Source organism: Salmo salar, chromosome ssa25 (genome assembly GCF_905237065.1).
Source record: "Salmo salar chromosome ssa25, Ssal_v3.1, whole genome shotgun sequence".
NCBI classification, from domain to species: domain Eukaryota; kingdom Metazoa; phylum Chordata; class Actinopteri; order Salmoniformes; family Salmonidae; genus Salmo; species Salmo salar.
Window position 1 is genome coordinate 48734350 of NC_059466.1, and position 19483 is coordinate 48753832.

Below are 19483 nucleotides of genomic sequence, written 5' to 3' on the forward strand. Positions count from 1 at the left end.
GTAGAGCATGGTGTTTGCAACGCCAGGGTTGTAGGTTCGATTCCCACGGGGGACCAATACGGGGAAAAAATTTATGAAATGTATGCATTCACTACTGTAAGTCGGTCTGGATAAGAGCGTCTGCTAAATTACAAAAATGTTTAAAAAAAAAATATGTAAAGATACCACGCTCAAAGTGCCTTAGGTCACTCATTCTGCCCACTCTAACATTTAATTAAACAGTAGCTGAATGCCTCGATGCCTGTCTGCCTGCTTTATATATATATTTATTTTTTTATTTTTATTTTATTTATTTATTTCACCTTTATTTAACCAGGTAGGCCAGTTGAGAACAAGTTCTCATTTACAACTGCGACCTGGCCAAGATAAAGCAAAGCAGTGCGACAGAAACAACAACAGAGTTTCACATGGGATAAACAAACGTACAGTCAAATAACACAACAGAAAAATCTATATACAGTGTGTGCAAATGAAGTAAGGAGGTACAGCCACGTGACTCACTGTGTATAGACAGTATACGAATAGAAAAAGGTGTGTAGATAGGAAGTCATTATAGGATGAGCCATGACTAGATTATAGGATAGTGTCCTGACTGTCTGAGGAGCAGGTTGTCCTGTTGTAGTGAGCTAGGTTACAGATCAACATTACAGGATAGTGTCCTGACTGTCTGAGGAACAGGTTGTCCTGTTGTAGTGAGCTAGGTTACAGATCAACATTACAGGATAGTGTCCTGACTGTCTGAGGAACAGGTTGTCCTGTTGTAGTGAGCTAGGTTACAGATCAACATTACAGGATAGTGTCCTGACTGTCTGAGGAACAGGTTGTCCTGTTGTAGTGAGCTAGGTTACAGATCAACATTACAGGATAGTGTCCTGACTGTCTGAGGAACAGGTTGTCCTGTTGTAGTGAGCTAGGTTACAGATCAACATTACAGGATAGTGTCCTGACTGTCTGAGGAACAGGTTGTCCTGTTGTAGTGAGCTAGGTTACAGATCAACATTACAGGATAGTGTCCTGACTGTCTGAGGAGCAGGTTGTCCTGTTGTAGTGAGCTAGGTTACAGATCAACATTACAGGATAGTGTCCTGACTGTCTGAGGAACAGGTTGTCCTGTTGTAGTGAGCTAGGTTACAGATCAACATTACAGGATAGTGTCCTGACTGTCTGAGGAGCAGGTTGTCCTGTTGTAGTGAGCTAGGTTACAGATCAACATTACAGGATAGTGTCCTGACTGTCTGAGGAACAGGTTGTCCTGTTGTAGTGAGCTAGGTTACAGATCAACATTACAGGATAGTGTCCTGACTGTCTGAGGAACAGGTTGTCCTGTTGTAGTGAGCTAGGTTACAGATCAACATTACAGGATAGTGTCCTGACTGTCTGAGGAACAGGTTGTCCTGTTGTAGTGAGCTAGGTTACAGATCAACATTACAGGATAGTGTCCTGACTGTCTGAGGAACAGGTTGTCCTGTTGTAGTGAGCTAGGTTACAGATCAACATTACAGGATAGTGTCCTGACTGTCTGAGGAACAGGTTGTCCTGTTGTAGTGAGCTAGGTTACAGATCAACATTACAGGATAGTGTCCTGACTGTCTGAGGAACAGGTTGTCCTGTTGTAGTGAGCTAGGTTACAGATCAACATTACAGGATAGTGTCCTGACTGTCTGAGGAACAGGTTGTCCTGTTGTAGTGAGCTAGGTTACAGATCAACATTACAGGATAGTGTCCTGACTGTCTGAGGAACAGGTTGTCCTGTTGTAGTGAGCTAGGTTACAGATCAACATTACAGGATAGTGTCCTGACTGTCTGAGGAACAGGTTGTCCTGTTGTAGTGAGCTAGGTTACAGATCAACATTACAGGATAGTGTCCTGACTGTCTGAGGAGCAGGTTGTCCTGTTGTAGTGAGCTAGGTTACAGATCAACATTACAGGATAGTGTCCTGACTGTCTGAGGAGCAGGTTGTCCTGTTGTAGTGAGCTAGGTTACAGATCAACATTACAGGATAGTGTCCTGACTGTCTGAGGAACAGGTTGTCCTGTTGTAGTGAGCTAGGTTACAGATCAACATTACAGGATAGTGTCCTGACTGTCTGAGGAACAGGTTGTCCTGTTGTAGTGAGCTAGGTTACAGATCAACATTACAGGATAGTGTCCTGACTGTCTGAGGAACAGGTTGTCCTGTTGTAGTGAGCTAGGTTACAGATCAACATTACAGGATAGTGTCCTGACTGTCTGAGGAACAGGTTGTCCTGTTGTAGTGAGCTAGGTTACAGATCAACATTACAGGATAGTGTCCTGACTGTCTGAGGAACAGGTTGTCCTGTTGTAGTGAGCTAGGTTACAGATCAACATTACAGGATAGTGTCCTGACTGTCTGAGGAACAGGTTGTCCTGTTGTAGTGAGCTAGGTTACAGATCAACATTACAGGATAGTGTCCTGACTGTCTGAGGAGCAGGTTGTCCTGTTGTAGTGAGCTAGGTTACAGATCAACATTACAGGATAGTGTCCTGACTGTCTGAGGAACAGGTTGTCCTGTTGTAGTGAGCTAGGTTACAGATCAACATTACAGGATAGTGTCCTGACTGTCTGAGGAACAGGTTGTCCTGTTGTAGTGAGCTAGGTTACAGATCAACATTACAGGATAGTGTCCTGACTGTCTGAGGAACAGGTTGTCCTGTTGTAGTGAGCTAGGTTACAGATCAACATTACAGGATAGTGTCCTGACTGTCTGAGGAACAGGTTGTCCTGTTGTAGTGAGCTAGGTTACAGATCAACATTACAGGATAGTGTCCTGACTGTCTGAGGAACAGGTTGTCCTGTTGTAGTGAGCTAGGTTACAGATCAACATTACAGGATAGTGTCCTGACTGTCTGAGGAACAGGTTGTCCTGTTGTAGTGAGCTAGGTTACAGATCAACATTACAGGATAGTGTCCTGACTGTCTGAGGAACAGGTTGTCCTGTTGTAGTGAGCTAGGTTACAGATCAACATTACAGGATAGTGTCCTGACTGTCTGAGGAACAGGTTGTCCTGTTGTAGTGAGCTAGGTTACAGATCAACATTACAGGATAGTGTCCTGACTGTCTGAGGAACAGGTTGTCCTGTTGTAGTGAGCTAGGTTACAGATCAACATTACAGGATAGTGTCCTGACTGTCTGAGGAACAGGTTGTCCTGTTGTAGTGAGCTAGGTTACAGATCAACATTACAGGATAGTGTCCTGACTGTCTGAGGAACAGGTTGTCCTGTTGTAGTGAGCTAGGTTACAGATCAACATTACAGGATAGTGTCCTGACTGTCTGAGGAACAGGTTGTCCTGTTGTAGTGAGCTAGGTTACAGATCAACATTACAGGATAGTGTCCTGACTGTCTGAGGAACAGGTTGTCCTGTTGTAGTGAGCTAGGTTACAGATCAACATTACAGGATAGTGTCCTGACTGTCTGAGGAACAGGTTGTCCTGTTGTAGTGAGCTAGGTTACAGATCAACATTACAGGATAGTGTCCTGACTGTCTGAGGAACAGGTTGTCCTGTTGTAGTGAGCTAGGTTACAGATCAACATTACAGGATAGTGTCCTGACTGTCTGAGGAGCAGGTTGTCCTGTTGTAGTGAGCTAGGTTACAGATCAACATTACAGGATAGTGTCCTGACTGTCTGAGGAACAGGTTGTCCTGTTGTAGTGAGCTAGGTTACAGATCAACATTACAGGATAGTGTCCTGACTGTCTGAGGAACAGGTTGTCCTGTTGTAGTGAGCTAGGTTACAGATCAACATTACAGGATAGTGTCCTGACTGTCTGAGGAACAGGTTGTCCTGTTGTAGTGAGCTAGGTTACAGATCAACATTACAGGATAGTGTCCTGACTGTCTGAGGAACAGGTTGTCCTGTTGTAGTGAGCTAGGTTACAGATCAACATTACAGGATAGTGTCCTGACTGTCTGAGGAACAGGTTGTCCTGTTGTAGTGAGCTAGGTTACAGATCAACATTACAGGATAGTGTCCTGACTGTCTGAGGAACAGGTTGTCCTGTTGTAGTGAGCTAGGTTACAGATCAACATTACAGGATAGTGTCCTGACTGTCTGAGGAACAGGTTGTCCTGTTGTAGTGAGCTAGGTTACAGATCAACATTACAGGATAGTGTCCTGACTGTCTGAGGAACAGGTTGTCCTGTTGTAGTGAGCTAGGTTACAGATCAACATTACAGGATAGTGTCCTGACTGTCTGAGGAACAGGTTGTCCTGTTGTAGTGAGCTAGGTTACAGATCAACATTACAGGATAGTGTCCTGACTGTCTGAGGAACAGGTTGTCCTGTTGTAGTGAGCTAGGTTACAGATCAACATTACAGGATAGTGTCCTGACTGTCTGAGGAACAGGTTGTCCTGTTGTAGTGAGCTAGGTTACAGATCAACATTACAGGATAGTGTCCTGACTGTCTGAGGAACAGGTTGTCCTGTTGTAGTGAGCTAGGTTACAGATCAACATTACAGGATAGTGTCCTGACTGTCTGAGGAACAGGTTGTCCTGTTGTAGTGAGCTAGGTTACAGATCAACATTACAGGATAGTGTCCTGACTGTCTGAGGAACAGGTTGTCCTGTTGTAGTGAGCTAGGTTACAGATCAACATTACAGGATAGTGTCCTGACTGTCTGAGGAACAGGTTGTCCTGTTGTAGTGAGCTAGGTTACAGATCAACATTACAGGATAGTGTCCTGACTGTCTGAGGAACAGGTTGTCCTGTTGTAGTGAGCTAGGTTACAGATCAACATTACAGGATAGTGTCCTGACTGTCTGAGGAACAGGTTGTCCTGTTGTAGTGAGCTAGGTTACAGATCAACATTACAGGATAGTGTCCTGACTGTCTGAGGAACAGGTTGTCCTGTTGTAGTGAGCTAGGTTACAGATCAACATTACAGGATAGTGTCCTGACTGTCTGAGGAACAGGTTGTCCTGTTGTAGTGAGCTAGGTTACAGATCAACATTACAGGATAGTGTCCTGACTGTCTGAGGAACAGGTTGTCCTGTTGTAGTGAGCTAGGTTACAGATCAACATTACAGGATAGTGTCCTGACTGTCTGAGGAACAGGTTGTCCTGTTGTAGTGAGCTAGGTTACAGATCAACATTACAGGATAGTGTCCTGACTGTCTGAGGAACAGGTTGTCCTGTTGTAGTGAGCTAGGTTACAGATCAACATTACAGGATAGTGTCCTGACTGTCTGAGGAACAGGTTGTCCTGTTGTAGTGAGCTAGGTTACAGATCAACATTACAGGATAGTGTCCTGACTGTCTGAGGAACAGGTTGTCCTGTTGTAGTGAGCTAGGTTACAGATCAACATTACAGGATAGTGTCCTGACTGTCTGAGGAGCAGGTTGTCCTGTTGTAGTGAGCTAGGTTACAGATCAACATTACAGGATAGTGTCCTGACTGTCTGAGGAACAGGTTGTCCTGTTGTAGTGAGCTAGGTTACAGATCAACATTACAGGATAGTGTCCTGACTGTCTGAGGAACAGGTTGTCCTGTTGTAGTGAGCTAGGTTACAGATCAACATTACAGGATAGTGTCCTGACTGTCTGAGGAACAGGTTGTCCTGTTGTAGTGAGCTAGGTTACAGATCAACATTACAGGATAGTGTCCTGACTGTCTGAGGAACAGGTTGTCCTGTTGTAGTGAGCTAGGTTACAGATCAACATTACAGGATAGTGTCCTGACTGTCTGAGGAACAGGTTGTCCTGTTGTAGTGAGCTAGGTTACAGATCAACATTACAGGATAGTGTCCTGACTGTCTGAGGAACAGGTTGTCCTGTTGTAGTGAGCTAGGTTACAGATCAACATTACAGGATAGTGTCCTGACTGTCTGAGGAACAGGTTGTCCTGTTGTAGTGAGCTAGGTTACAGATCAACATTACAGGATAGTGTCCTGACTGTCTGAGGAACAGGTTGTCCTGTTGTAGTGAGCTAGGTTACAGATCAACATTACAGGATAGTGTCCTGACTGTCTGAGGAACAGGTTGTCCTGTTGTAGTGAGCTAGGTTACAGATCAACATTACAGGATAGTGTCCTGACTGTCTGAGGAACAGGTTGTCCTGTTGTAGTGAGCTAGGTTACAGATCAACATTACAGGATAGTGTCCTGACTGTCTGAGGAGCAGGTTGTCCTGTTGTAGTGAGCTAGGTTACAGATCAACATTACAGGATAGTGTCCTGACTGTCTGAGGAACAGGTTGTCCTGTTGTAGTGAGCTAGGTTACAGATCAACATTACAGGATAGTGTCCTGACTGTCTGAGGAACAGGTTGTCCTGTTGTAGTGAGCTAGGTTACAGATCAACATTACAGGATAGTGTCCTGACTGTCTGAGGAACAGGTTGTCCTGTTGTAGTGAGCTAGGTTACAGATCAACATTACAGGATAGTGTCCTGACTGTCTGAGGAACAGGTTGTCCTGTTGTAGTGAGCTAGGTTACAGATCAACATTACAGGATAGTGTCCTGACTGTCTGAGGAACAGGTTGTCCTGTTGTAGTGAGCTAGGTTACAGATCAACATTACAGGATAGTGTCCTGACTGTCTGAGGAACAGGTTGTCCTGTTGTAGTGAGCTAGGTTACAGATCAACATTACAGGATAGTGTCCTGACTGTCTGAGGAACAGGTTGTCCTGTTGTAGTGAGCTAGGTTACAGATCAACATTACAGGATAGTGTCCTGACTGTCTGAGGAACAGGTTGTCCTGTTGTAGTGAGCTAGGTTACAGATCAACATTACAGGATAGTGTCCTGACTGTCTGAGGAACAGGTTGTCCTGTTGTAGTGAGCTAGGTTACAGATCAACATTACAGGATAGTGTCCTGACTGTCTGAGGAACAGGTTGTCCTGTTGTAGTGAGCTAGGTTACAGATCAACATTACAGGATAGTGTCCTGACTGTCTGAGGAACAGGTTGTCCTGTTGTAGTGAGCTAGGTTACAGATCAACATTACAGGATAGTGTCCTGACTGTCTGAGGAACAGGTTGTCCTGTTGTAGGTTAACATTACAGGGTGGTGTTGCCAGACATGATCACCTTGTTTCTAGCTCCTACAAAAAAACTTTACAGTCTTTTTTGCAGTATTTTGGTAGTATTTCAGCAGTATTTTTTGTATTATTTATTCGATTATTTGCTCAGAGCGTTTCTAGTATTATTTCCAACAGCTGGCAGTCACTCACAGGTCAATACCCCAAAACAACTAAATGACTAAATCACACCTAGCGCTCACCAGCACTACATGTTAAAGTGAGTTTTCCACTCGTCATTCACTCTGTCAAAACTTCATAATTACAGAAAGAAATGAGCGATAGCACGGTATATCACGATAGGACAACGTTTGACCGCACCCCCAACCCTAGATGACAGCAACGCTTCCCACATTCCGAGGCAACAACCTTTCCACAGGCTTTGTGATTTATCACAGCATGTTCAGCTGCATATCAATCTCTTTCATGGATGTCACTGCACATTACGTCAGCCAGCTCTGTCCTTTAGGCACAAAAACAAGGTTACAACGCTGCTGAGATGGGAAACAGTGATTTCAGAAAACCTGGAATCAGAACATGGAATAGCACTTGAGAACATTAACCTTCTGCATCCACAATTTAAAAACGGGATTTCTTCTCTAACTTTTTTTTTAACATGTCAAAAGAAAGACAGACCACAAAGCAAAAGTCTTAGTAGGACACAAGGCATCTCTTATGTAACTTCTGAAATGGTCAGTCAAAGAGCTAACAGCAGACAGACTCAAAACAATCAAAACAGAGCCGGTAAATCCTCCTGCCACACCCTGTCCTGCCTTTCCCCAAAACTTCCCTGGAACATCCTGTGACCGTTTCCTTCCAAGAGCCCGGCCTGAGATGGGGGGGCCCCCGGCCTGAGATGGGGGGGCCCCCGGCCTGAGATGGGGGGGCCCCTGGCCTGAGATGGGGGGGCCCCCGGCCTGAGATGGGGGGGCCCCCGGCCTGAGATGGGGGGGGCCACGGCCTGGTTTCGAAGTTCCAATGACATCATCTGTCGCTAGGTGGGTCATTTCAAAGGAGCTCTGACTGAACCCAACAATCCCCCCCCCCCCCCAACCCAACCACTGTTTGTCTAACTACATAAAGCTGTTAAAATGTCAGTTTATGTTCCTGCTAAGAGGAAGAAGACAAAGTAAAAGGGAGAGAACAGCTTGAGAAAGAGAGAGAAGGAGCAGTATCCTCTTGCTGCCTTTCCAGATCTGTTCCCCAGCCCAGATGAAGTGAAACGGTAGTGGCAGTGCCTCAGAGTGAGATGGGAAGGATAACAAACCTTAGCGTAGCAACACGTATTAAATCGGCATATTCAACAGCGTTTAAAAAATTATATATATATATTACCTTCAACAGTGTTATCTTGTGATCAAGCCATCAATGGTTTTGTGATTATTGGTGTCATAAAAATGTTAGCTAACGTTGGCAATTAGCATGTTTGACGTTTCAGTGGAAATAATACTACTATCAACTTTTTGATAAGCGGTTTAACCAACAACAAAAAAAGTCTCGTATTAAATCGGCATACAGCCCCCAGTTATTGGCCACCTTACTATTTTGATCAATTAGAAGATATATTTGTTTTATTTCGATTTTTTTTATTTAAATACAAGTTAGTTGACTAGCCTTCCGGTTAAAAAAACAAATTACTTGCCTAAAATCCTTTCTATATATTTCAGAGGTAAAAAGTTGGATATTAAATGACGTGTGGTCTGTCGCGCAGTCTAATTTTACAATGTACAGAGTGTCCCACAAAATGTGTATATAAATAACTTTTTGGGAAAACGTTCAAAACCTAACTTACATAAATAGCAATGTAAATCAGTGGTCAGCTAGCTGGAAGCGTGCCTTTAGTCGCAAAATGTACCGTTATTTTCCAGTCCATTTAAAATGTTGAGCTCCAGGTGATTTATTCCACTAACCGCTAGAGTGTCTGAAGTTGGGGGAAAATTAGCTAGTACACTGTCCAAGAAAAGTTTAAATTCCTAAAACCTATATTAGGCTACCTACTATGAAAAGGCCAATATTTATTTGCCTATCTAAGACACACATAGAAATCCAAAAAGGCATACCTACCTACCTGGCACTACGCTTCCATACCTCTCTACAACACACAAACACGGAAGCAGCGAACCGCAGATGTTCTGTTTGTGGTGACCTTTGAGCCAGCACCATGTCGCGTGAGGCCCTCGTGCGAAGAGGGCAGGGTTGGAGTCAATTCGAGTTCAAGTCAGTTAAACTTTTTCACATAGCTTCTCCTTTTCAGTTTATTGAGAAGTCATTGAAAAATCGATGCAATGATTTAAATTATTAATTTGATTGTTAAATTTGCTACCTGAATTGACTGCCTTCAATTTGAATTGACCCCAACCCTGGTAGAGGGCCCCTGGCACCACCCCCTGTTTCTAATGGGCTGTACGTGGTGCAGAGAGTCAGAGGTGAGGTGAGCAGCCTACGACCCTGGTAACCTCCATCCTAACACAGAACAGCAGCCTACGACCCTGGTAACCCCCATCCTAACACAGAACAGCAGCCTACGAGCCCCTGGTAACCTCCATCCTAACACAGAACAGCAGCCTACGACCCTGGTAACCTCCATCCTAACACAGAACAGCAGCACGGGCCCCTGGTAACCTCCATCCTAACACAGAATAGCAGCACGGGCCCCTGGACCAGACGGAGGGGTAAAAAAGGCCATTCCTTTCAGCGGGAGAGGGCATTCAGTAGGGATGGGTTACGGTCAGTTGAAAATCTAGATATCCGAACAGACGTTTTGTATTCAAACATTTGTTAGAGTATTCATTGTTATTTTATATCCTTGTGTGTAACAAAATGTAGAATGTAGTATTTATGTACGGCGCATCGTTCATGGCGTGGCCTTGACGGCGCATTGTTCACAGTGGAGCAATGTAAATGAAGCCTACAGATGAACAAAGTAATTGTTTTATTTTCAAGCTCATTGGCTATGGGCTACATGAAAAGGCATTTTACTATTATAGCATGTAACATTCAGCCCTGACAATAATATGCTAGCAATAACCCTACAGGCTTACACCAACGGAGGGTCCACAAGACACGGCACAGATCAACGCAAAAAAATACAAAATCACCGGAAAGGGCCTCCCGAGTGGCGTAGCCGTCTAAGGCACTGCATCGCAGTACTAGAGGCCTCACTACAGACCCGGGTTCGATCCCAGGCTGTGGCGCAGCCGTCTAAGGCACTGCATCGCAGTACTAGAGGCCTCACTACAGACCCGGGTTCGATCCCAGGCTGTGGCGCAGCCGTCTAAGGCACTGCATCGCAGTACTAGAGGCCTCACTACAGACCCGGGTTCGATCCCAGGCTGTGGCGCAGCCGTCTAAGGCACTGCATCGCAGTACTAGAGGCCTCACTACAGACCCGGGTTCGATCCCAGGCTGTGGCGCAGCCGTCTAAGGCACTGCATCGCAGTACTAGAGGCCTCACTACAGACCCGGGTTCGATCCCAGGCTGTGGCGCAGCCGTCTAAGGCACTGCATCGCAGTACTAGAGGCCTCACTACAGACCCGGGTTCGATCCCAGGCTGTGTCGCAGCCGGGCGCAACCGGGAGACCCATGAGGTGGCGCACAATTGGCCCAGCGTCGTCCTGGTTAGGGGAGGGTTTGGCCGGCCGGGATGTCCTTGTCCCATCGTGCTCTAGCAACTCCTTGTGGCGGGCCCGGGCACGCTGACTTCGGATGTACGGTGATTCCTACGACACATTAGGTGCGGCTGGCTTCCCAGGGTTAAGCGAGCAGTGTGTCAAGAAGCAGTGCGGCTTGGCAGGGTCAGATTTCGGGGGACGCATGGCTCTCGACCATCGCCTCTCCAGAGTCCGTAGGGGAGTTGCAGCGATGGGACAAGACTGTAACTACCAATTGGAAATCACGAAATTTGAGAGAGAAAAAAGCGGTGTAGTACATTTTAATTAAAAAAAATATATATTATTTAAATTAATAAAATCATTTATTTTTTTTACTTAGACTATTTAGATATTTGGGTTTTGACACAGGGAAATATTTCCTAAAACACACCCAAGACAAAATATTTTCTCCAAAACAAAATATGTGTTGATATTAGTTGGTAGGGGTCTTTATGTCAACATTGTGTTATGATGCATTTCAAATACATTAAGACTTTTTCTGGGAGATGTTTTTCTATAAACCCCGTTTCCATCTGGTTGACCAGAAATCAAATATTTTTCTTATTCCTAATATTTAGTTTGGAAAAAGGTTGAAAATGTGTAAATATATGCCTTAATAATAAAACAAAAAAAATGTGACTCTTAGATTTCATTTGACATGCTCATGTGTCCTTTTACATGGAAATGACCTGTTATCAGTCAGCGAGTCATCACTGTAGTTTTAGGAAGATGAGGAGTTTAGAGACTATGTCACGATACCAGTATCGCGATACTCAGAGTAAACAAAACATGAAGTGGACTACTTTCCTGAGGAAAACTGTCCTACTGTTGTGAACCAGAAATTAACTTCTTCGGGCTAGGGGGCAGTATTCGGAAGTTTGGATGAATGAGCTGCCCAAAGTAAAATGCCTGTTACTCAGGCCCAGAAGCTAGGATATGCATATAATTGGTAGTACTGGATAGAAAACACTAGTTTCCAAAACTGTTAAAATAATGTCTGTGAGTATAACAGAACTGATAAGGCAGGCGAAAACCGAGGCCAATCCATCCAGATTTTTTTTGTTTTGTTTTACAGCTCACCACTGATTACAATGGCTGGGAATGTAAAAAGAAAACCTCCCAGATTGCAGTTCCTGGGGCCTCCACTAGATGTCAACAGTCTTTAGAAAGAGTTTCAGGCTTGTTTTTTGAAAAATGAGCTAGAATTTGTAGTTTTTCTAAGTGGCTCCCATTTTGGCTGTAGTGTTTGTGGCGCGTTCCAGCATTTCGTTATTTTTCTCCAGTAATGGTCTCCGGTATTCTCCGTCTTAAATTTGATCGTTTATTAACATATTAAGGTACCTGAGGATTGATTAGAAACGTTGTTTGATACGTTTGGAAGAAGTTTATTTGTAACTTACGGGATTCATTTGTATGCATTTTGAACGAGGGAAACCGGTGGATTACGGAGTCAAGCGCGCCAATGAAACTGACTTTTTTGGTATAAAAAAGGACTTTATCGAACAAAAGGACCATTTGTTATGTAGCTGGGACCCTTGTGATTGCAACCCGATGAAGATCTTCAAAAGGTAAGTGATTTATTTTATCGCCATTTCTGACTTTCGTGACACCTCTGCTTGGCTGGAAATGTATGTAATGCTTGTGTGCGGGGCACTGTCCTCAGATAATCACATGGTGTGCTTTTGCCGTAAAGCCTTTTGCCGTAAAGCGGCTGGATTAACAAGAAGTTAAGCTTTTAACTGATGTATATTACACTTGTATTTTCATGAATGTTGAATATTAAAAAAAATTGTAATTTGAATTTCACCGGATGTTGGCCAGGTGGGACGGTAGCATCCTAATGATCCGCAAGAAGTTAAAGAGACTGAAAGTGAACATATCAGGGATGGGTTACCACAGACAGCATGATCTGCTCCACCATCATCTCCATATCATCATTCTACATTGTTTACCAGCTACCATCATTCTTCACAGAAGCAGTGTCTTGAACATTTCCTCAAAACAACTCAATCACGACAACACGCTGCTATACTTGGCTCAGGACGAGAACAGAGGCTTCTGGGAGATAAAGTCGATTTTGTAGCACCTCAGAGAGTCACTACGATTCATTGCGGTTTCGTTTGCTTACGTCACGTGTACAGAGAGAGAAAGAGAGAGAGGTCCTATAAAAACACACCATCTTACCTGAACTCAGCGTCTGTCTGGGCTAAACCTCCATGTTGGCTCTGGTCCACAGAGGGAAGTGGGACCTCTGGCTCATGGCCCTTGCTGGCTGCTCCAGTCCAACACCAGCTCCCCAGGGAAGTCACCAGCCAGCAGCGATCAGCTTAGCCTTCCTTAGCCCCAACTGCTCTCCAGGGACTGAATATTGAAAACACAGAGAGACAGACGGAGAGAGAGAGACAGAGAGATTGGTTATAGGCTGTGGTAAACCATTGCATTATACTGAACCACAGGTCTCGTCTGATGACGACAGACAGACAGACAGTAGTGCCAGTGAAGGTGTACTGTTACAGCACTCTGTCTCCTAATGCTGGGCTACGACAGGCAGTGTTCGGTTTCATCCCACTGGCGCTCCGTCCTCTGGGAGCCCCAGCCATTACTCACCAGTCTAAACAACCACTATAGGCCCTGCTGTTTCAAAACACTAGACAAGACGTCAGAAGTCTTCCAGCTTAATGACTGTAGGCTGGAGTAGAACAGAATCTGCCTTGTGTTCCAGTTTTATTAACTGTTGTTTATGGAGCGCAGGAGAAACTGTAGGAGAAACTGCTAAAACCACAGCTCAGGTCAAGTCAGAGACTACGTGGGAGTGCTCTCTCCAGGATGACAAGAGGGTACGGTATCATCTCTCATTCTCACTTTGCCACCCTCTCGTCAACAAATACACACAGGGAAACAAGGACACGTGAGGCGGTGCACAAATGTCCTAGTGTGTCGTCCGGGTTAGGGGGAAGGGTTTGGCCGGCCGGGATGTCATTGTCCCATCGAGCTCTAGCAACTCCTTGTGGCGGGCCGGGCGCATCCACGCTGACTTTAGTTGCCAGCTGTACGGTGTTTCCTACGACACATTGGTGCGGCTGGCTTCTCGGGTTCAACGAGCAGTGTGTCAAGAAGCAGTGTGGCTTGGAAGCGTCATGTTTCGAGGGTACGCATGGCTCTCGACCTTCGCCTCTCCCAAGTCCGTACGGGAGCTGCAGTGATGGGACAAGACTAACTACCAATTGGATATCATGAAATTTGAGAGAAAAAAGGGGATGCAAAGTACCAAAAATAAAAAAATAAAACAGGGAACATAAATGAAGATAACAAGTAGGGATGTTAATAGTTAACTAAGCGTTAACTATGTTAATTAGCAGTTAACAGTCACTAGGCTACCTAGTGCGGCAGGTAGCCTAGTGGTTAGAGCGTTGGACTAGTAACCAAAAGGTTGCAAGATTGAATCCCCCGAGCTGACAAGGTACAAATCTGTCGTTCTGCTCCTTAGGCCGTCATTGAAAATAAGAATTTGTTCTTAACTGACTTGCCTAGTTAAATAAATGTTAAAATAAACAAACATTTGGTTTAGCCGCCGAAAATAAATTGCCCAGTCATGCTTATTGGTCTATAGGTTAATTTGCATAGTGGAATTAAATTGGGGAGTGTGTGTTTGTTTGTCGTCATGTATCTAACTTAATCACACGACACAGCACACAGAGCCTAGCTAGAGGAATATCCCGTCAGGCAGCATCGCGCAATCTGAGCTTGAGGCAGCATAATTGTTAGAAACCTGAATGTTTTACTTCACTTAGAATAACGAGGCATGTCTGACCTTGCTTCAAAGTAGCCTTGCCAAAAATCCATCCGTTAAAAACGTAGAGGCAATTATTTTATAAGTCTTCCTCATTCCATTAACCAGCAGCATTTCTCTCCTGTTCTATTGGTTTTCATATCAACTTTCTTTCGTTGTCCAGAAGCCAAAAGGCACAATCCTAGTCATATAAGCAACCATTTCATAGTTGTCACCATTACATTCCCCCTCTTTCTAAGTTTCTAAACAGAGATGTTAATCTGTCACAACTGCTCGCATCAGGTTTACAACGGTGTTTCCCACAAATTTGCATTTTGGCAAATATTTGAAAATGATGTTTTATGTTCAATAGGAAACATGCAACAATACCTATTGTCTTACAGTTCAAAAGGCCCACTAATGAAAAATGTCCGGTCCTTGTATCCATGCATACATAGTATTAGAGAGGAATAGGCAAAGCGAGAGGTTTCACTCCTAACCAAAATCTGCCCAATGTTTCTATGACTTCCATCATCTGGGGCGGAAACATAAACATCTCGTCATTATTTCCAGATCTCTGTAACAGTATTTTTCCTGTTGGTCATGTCATTTTACTGTTCTGCAAAAAACAAAAACAAAATGTACCCATTTGTGGACCGGTTAATGAGGGTCAGCTAGTTGGCAGCAAAATTGACCAGAATTTGCATGCCCAATAACAAGGTCTTTAATTTCCTTCCAAACACCTTACGCATCAATTAGTATGTCTACATTCACACTAATAATTAGATATTCAACTGATTACAGCAATAGGCCGAGTATCGCATTAGACATATAAACACTCTACTTATTTAATGGTGGTAGGGTAATAATCCAAGTAAACAATTTAAAAACTGATTAAAAACACCTGCATTTCTAAGCAATCTTTCAAATTATTAGGGCATGTAAACCCCCTTTTAAAAAATCTGAGTTACAGCAGTGCTAGCACGAGCTTCCTTCTTTTGCACAAGTGAAGTGAGTTCTGAAAAACTTTTAAAAAGTATGCATCTTAAAAATAGTTCTCACATACTTTAATGTAAAAAATCTAATAATTTTCACTAAAAAAATAACTGTGGTAAACAGGATTATTAGGGAATTTCGTTCTTCTTGAAAAGCATATAAAACGTTTTAAAAATCAAACTTATATATTAATCTGACTATTCACATTCCTTGTATTATTGTGTGTATGTAACTGTACTTCACATGCAGCCAGAGACAACAATGCTCCAATCATTCACTGGGCATTGCAAGGCATGTCTGTCATTGAGGAACTAGCCAATACAAACATCATGTTGATTCTTTATTAGGCTGAGCCAGTCAGGGAGAGAAGAAGAACTCAAACTTTACCAACAAAAAAAAAAAAAAGCTAACAATCTACAGTTTTTGAATCCAGGTGCATTTCAGTCATTTTTCCTCTGCTTTCTTGCCTGTTGTACAACATCATAGCCAGAGCTCCCACAAAGCACCTGATAGCCACGAGCCGAAAGTAGGCCTATCCCACGGCACAACTTGCGTTCGCGGTTTATAAGCTGAACAGCAGCTAAGCTTAATGCTCAATATTTCTGACAAAACAAAGTCAACCTTTAAATCCCTGAGCTAATGTCGGGAAAAGAAAAATAAGCTTTGGAGGTGTACCATGGTAGAACTACGTATCTGGTTAATGTTCAAAAAGGTGGGATTTTATTTCCAGGCCACATTCTTCAGGTGCCATAAAAAGTCAGTAAGTTGAGCTCAAAAGTCCACCTGCTCATATTCCAACATTAGGAGATAAGGCTGCACGAACACAATAAGACGTAGACAGGAAAGACAAAGGTCAGGTATGAGGTGAACAGAACTAAAACGTATGCAGTACTGTCCATGAGCTGTTCATGTCTAATGATGTTCTGTATTAGGTTTCATGTTGTGTTGTATGTTGTGTTGTAGACCCCAGAAAGAGTAGCTGCTGCTTTTGTAACAACTAATGGGGATCTTAATAAAAATACCAAAATAAACTTAACCGAACCTTTAAACTGTTCTGTAGACACAGACAGTCAGAGCAGAAACCAGACATGTTAGCCTGCCTGAGCACAGTGAGAGGCCTTGATGGGATCTCTATTTAGGATGGGTTCTAGTGTTGCTCTTTATGGGATCTCTATTTAGGATGGGTTCTAGTGTTGCTCTTTATGGGATCTAGTTAGGATGGGTTCTAGTGTTGCTCTTTATGGGATCTCTATTTAGGATGGGTTCTAGTGTTGCTCTTTATGGGATCTCTATTTAGGATGGGTTCTAGTGTTGCTCTTTATAGGATCTCTATTTAGGATGGGTTCTAGTGTTGCTCTTTATGGGATCTCTATTTAGGATGGGTTCTAGTGTTGCTCTTTATGGGATCTCTATTTAGGATGGGTTCTAGTGTTGCTCTTTATGGGATCTCTAGTCAGGATGGGTTCTAGTGTTGCTCTTTATGGGATCTCTAGTAAGGATGGGTTCTAGTGTTGCTCTTTATGGGATCTCTAGTAAGGATGGGTTCTAGTGTTGCTCTTTATGGGATCTCTATTTAGGATGGGTTCTAGTGTTGCTCTTTATGGGATCTCTATTTAGGATGGGTTCTAGTGTTGCTCTTTATGGGCTCTCTAGTCAGGATGGGTTCTACTGTTGCTCTTTATGGGATCTCTATTTAGGATGGGTTCTAGTGTTGCTCTTTATGGGCTCTCTAGTCAGGATGGGTTCTACCGTTGCTCTTTATGGGATCTCTAAGAGTGTCTATATTCTGTCGAGAGAAAGAGAGACAGAGAGAGCGAATGAGGTGTGTGAAAGGAAGAGATGAGAAACTGGGTGAATAGGCTAGATATGATTCTGCTGAGATCCAGCAGGCCTGAGGCAGTTCCCAGAGAGCGAGTCTATATATGATGTTATCAGACCTCCCACACACACACACACACACACACACACGTCCTATAGACTCAGTGAAGGGTAGGGAAGAGATTCTCATGAGAGGCCAACTGACCAGTCATGTTTGTTAAACTCTGTACCTGCATCTGAAATGGCACCCTATCCCCTGTATAGTGCACTACTTTTGACAAGGGCCCACAAGGTTCTGGTCAAAAGTAGTGCACTACATAACTTAGGTAAATCGGGTGCTCTCTCTCTCTCTCTCTGGCCACAGGAAGAGACGTGTCTCCGTGATAAATGATTAAGTGGCAAGCCAGCCACCATTGCTCAGCCTGTCGTGTCAAGTCCATCTCAACAAAGAACCTCTCGACCTGGACAGTTCAGCCATGTCTCAAATGTTCTCAATACCAACTTTAAAAATGTGCTGAAGAATTATAAAATCAGATGCAGAATCATTTCAGGGTCTGTGCCAGTGTTAAAGTAGACAGGGGAATGTAAACGCAAGCTGTTACACTCTGAAAACAATGAAGACTAGTAGTAGATCATACACTCAAAAGTGAAGATCGGGGTCTCAACAAGTTTTTTGAAACACGAGCTACAACATCCTCAGCCAACCTTGACATAGGTCACATATTATTAATAAAGAAGATTAGACATTTAATAGATATGAGCTTAGAATTATTATTTTTTTGTTAGAAAAGAGTGTTTGCTATTTATCCCAATCCTAAAATAACCAGCAACAAGCTAGCTAGCTAACTAGCAATTGATTGGCGAAGCTAAATAGCCAGCTAACTCGTTTTAGCATTGCTGACGTCGGCAATTACAATCACTAGCTAGCTACACATTTCAAAAACTAGATAACCTCCTAAAGTTAATATAAGTAACATTAAGGGATTTTTTTTTTTAGAAACTAGTGTGTATACCTGCTGGTCGTTGGCATAACATCTCTGTCACGGAATGTATTCACAGTGCTGATGTGTGATGCAGTGTATAGCTAATAAAAACATAATGTGTTTCAATAGCGCGCTAATTTAGCTAATAAACTGGCTATCTAGCTAGCTAATATAACGTTATGTCTCCTTCGGCGATTTAACGTCAGCGACAAAACGGATCTATATGTAGTTAAATAACGTTAGCAAGCAACATGACAAAGTCAAATAAGACCAGCAAAATACTCACCGTCTGGGTTTGCAGTATTTATAACGCTAAACTGCTGCGGAGCAGTGATTTCCACAGAATAACTTCGCTAGCTAGCTAGCTAGCCAAAAAAAGCTAATTTAACAGTTTACTATCCAGTATATTCCACTGTCAGTCGACCAGAGTGTACAGTAAAAAAAAAAAAAAAATACAGACAACACTATGAAAACGTAACTAGCTACTCACGGACGCGTAGAAGATCGCCTATGAATTGTGTAATATGTCGCATAGGTTATTCCTTCAGACAACAACAAACCCATTTTCATGATTTCACAATCACTCTCTCTGTTCAGCTAGCTTCTTGAATTCCTCTCACACACCCACACGCCAAGGGACGCGATGACGTGATGACGTTGCGAGAAACCGCGTCTCCATGAAGCTAGCCGCAATTGTGGAATTTACTCTTTGCCTTCAGAATAAAAGGCCACAACTGAAAATGATTAAACAGATAGAAATAATGGAATCATGCCATATTTGGACTAGATAATGCGAAACAAGGTCTGAATGTTGTTAAACAAATTTCAACAGAAGACGATATTTAGCTAAATTGAAAGTAAAAAATCAGTTGAAATTGTACTGCAGCTGTATGGGACTTTAGAATTGCATTGGGGGTATAATTATACACTGTACAGGCTAACCTATTGTGCACCCATTAAATGGGGTATCAACCTACTCAGAGATATTCACTTTTGCTTTTATTACAGGACTTAACTTTTCCAGTCAGTCTATTGTCTGTATCGAACATTCATATTGCACTGTGCACACTGGCTCACACAATCCCCAGATATACGTCATTGTCCATGAAAATGTTTTTTTATAATTACACGAAATTAGCTTTAAAACAAAACATATTTTTTTTCAGCCTCATGGCCAAATGTGTAGAATAGCAGGAAATTAGCTCAGTGATTCTTGAAAGTCGGGAC

The 19483-nt window shown here is 43.2% G+C and overlaps 1 protein-coding gene across 3 annotated transcripts in view; it reads right to left on the reverse strand.

Moving 5' to 3' along the window:
- The window catches only part of LOC106586904 (FHF complex subunit HOOK interacting protein 1B), a 106585-nt gene extending 87684 nt beyond the window's left edge, over positions 1-18901 (reverse strand). For 2 of the 3 annotated variants that reach the window (XR_006762022.1, XM_045707818.1), the window contains exons 1-2: positions 18543-18894; positions 12875-13051 (exon numbers count right to left, since the gene is read on the reverse strand). The gene's annotated coding sequence lies outside the window, so the exon portion shown is untranslated. Of the gene's footprint in view, positions 1-12874; positions 13052-18542 lie in introns of all 3 variants that reach the window. The other variant, XM_045707819.1, reaches the window with a different exon arrangement.
- Positions 18902-19483: the final 582 nt, after the last annotated feature.